Genomic DNA, 2,257 nt, shown 5'->3' on the forward strand with positions numbered 1-2,257 from the left:
AGGGAAGGAAGGAAGGAAATGGAAGGCAGAAGGAAGGAAGGAAGGGAAGGAGGAAGTGAAAAGAAGGGAGGGAAGGAAGGAAGGAAATGCAAGAAGGAAGGAAATGCGAGAAGGAAGAAAGGGAAACGAAAACAAGGAAAGGGAAGAAGGAAGGGGAGGGAGGGAGGGAAGGCGGAAGGGAAACGAAGGCAGGGGAGAGAGGGAGGAAAGGCAGGAGGAAGGAAGGAAGGAAGGAAGGAAGGAAGGAAGGAAGGAAGGAGGGAAAGGAAATGAAGGCCTATGGACAATCCTGAGAGCTTCTCAAGCGCTTTGACGAGAGGAGGAAGTGGAGAGGAGGTGAGACAGGAAGTGGGCGGGGGGTTTTCCGGGGGGGGAGGAAAGGAAGAAGGAAGGGAAGGAAGGAGGGAAGGAAGGAAGGAAGTGAAAAGAAGGGAGGGAAGGGAGGAAGGAAGGGAAGGAGGAAGTGAAAAGAAGGGAGGAAGGAAAGGAGGAAGTGAAAAGAAGGGAGGGAGGGGAGGGAGGAAGGAAGGAAGGAAAGGAGGAAGGAAGTGAAAAGAAGGGAGGGAAGGGAGGAAGGAAGGGAAGGAAGGGAAGGAGGAAGTGAAAAGAAGGGAGGGAGGGAGGGAGGAAGGAAGGAAGGAAGGAAGGAAGGAAAGAAAGGAAGTGAAAGGGAGGGAGGGGAGGAAGGAAGGAAGGAAGGAAGGAAGGAAAGGGAAGAAGGAAGTGAAGGGGAAGGAAGGGATGAAGGAAGGAGAAGGAAAGGGAAGAAGGAAGGAAGGAAGGAAGGAAGGAAGGAAGGAAAACAAAAACAAGGAAAGGGAAGAAGGAAAGGGAGGGAGGGAGGGAGGAAAGGAAGAAAGGGAAAGGAAAGGGAAGAAGGAAGGAAGGAAGGAAGTGAAAAGAAGGGAGGGAGGAAGGAAGGAAAGAAAGAAAGGAAGGAAGGGAAAGGGAAGGAAGGAAGGAAATGCAAGGCGGAAGGAAGGAAGGAAGTGAAAAGAAGGGAGGGAAGGGAGGAAGGAAATGCAAGAAGGAAGGAAAGAAATTCAAGAAGAAAGGAAGGGAAACGAAAACAAGGAAAGGGAAGAAGGAAGGAAGGAAGTGAAAAGAAGGGAGGGAGGGGAGGAAGGAAGGAAGGAAATGCAAGAAGGAAGGAAGGAAAAGGAAAGGGAAAAGAAGGAAGGGGAGGGAGGGAGGAAAGGAAGGAAGGGGAAGGAAGGAAGGAAGAAAAGGAAGGGAAGGATCCCACGAGGAGTGGCAGGATCTCCGGCAGGAAGTGGAGAGGAGGTGAGACAGGAAGTACCTGGCTTCCTGGACGGTTTCTTAATAATATAATAATAATAATAATAATAATAATTGGATTTTTTCCGGTATTTTCCAGCTCCAAAGAAGCCCAGGGCCAGCAGGAGAAGCTGAAGGAGGAGCACCAGCGCCGGGCCAAGGTGGGGGGCGGGACAGGAAGTTGGAGGGGCGGGACAGGAAGTTGGAGGGGTGGGACAGGAAGTTCCCGAAGTTTGAGGGGCGGGACAGGAAGTTCCCGAAGTTTGAGGGGAGGGATAGGAAGTTCGAGGGGCGGGACAGGAAGTTTGAGGGGCAGGACAGGAAGTTGGAGGGGAGGGACAGGAAGTTGGAGGGGCGGGACAGGAAGTTGGAGGGGCGGGACAGGAAGTTTGAGGGGTGGGACAGGAAGTTCCTGAAGTTCGATGGGAGGGACAGGAAGTTCCCGAAGGTCGAGGGGAGGGACAGGAAGTTTGAGAGGCGGGACAGGAAGGATGAGGGGCGGGACAGGAAGTTATTGAACCCTGGGGCTGAGGGTTCTGGAGGGGTGTGAAAGGCCGGGCCCCGCCTCTCCTTCCTAGATTCCGCCTCCTCTCCCTCCCCTCTATCCCTCCCTCCTTCCTTCCCTCCCTCCCTCCCTCCTTCCTTCCCTCCCTCTTTCCTTCCTTCCCTTCCTCTTCTCCCTCCCTCCCTCCCTCCCTCTCTTTAACTCCATCTCCTCTCCCTCCTTCCCTCCCTCCTTCCTTCCTCTCTCCCGCCTTCCCTTCCCTCCCTCCCTCCCTCCTTCCCTCCCTCCTTCCTTCCTCTCTCCCACCTTCCTTCCTTCCCTCCCTCCTTCCTTCTCTCCCTCCTTTCTTCCCTCCCTCCTTCCTTCCTTCCTTCCCTCCCTCCCTCCTTCCCTCCCTCTCCTTCCTTCCTTCCCTCCTTCCCTCCCTCCCTCCCTCCCTTCCTTCCTTCCTTTCCTTCCCTCCTCCCTCCCTCC

General features: G+C 54.6%; 1 long non-coding RNA gene across 1 annotated transcript; it reads left to right on the plus strand.

Moving 5' to 3' along the window:
* Positions 1-263: 263 nt before the first annotated feature.
* Positions 264-1,439, plus strand: LOC310837178. The gene is made up of 3 exons (XR_014560453.1): positions 264-325; positions 1,234-1,284; positions 1,379-1,439. It is a non-coding gene; the product is annotated as an uncharacterized lncRNA (long non-coding RNA).
* Positions 1,440-2,257: the final 818 nt, after the last annotated feature.

This window comes from Podarcis gaigeae, assembly GCF_964106915.1.
Source record: "Podarcis gaigeae genome assembly, contig: HAP1_SCAFFOLD_302, whole genome shotgun sequence".
Classification (NCBI taxonomy): Eukaryota; Metazoa; Chordata; class Lepidosauria; order Squamata; family Lacertidae; genus Podarcis; species Podarcis gaigeae.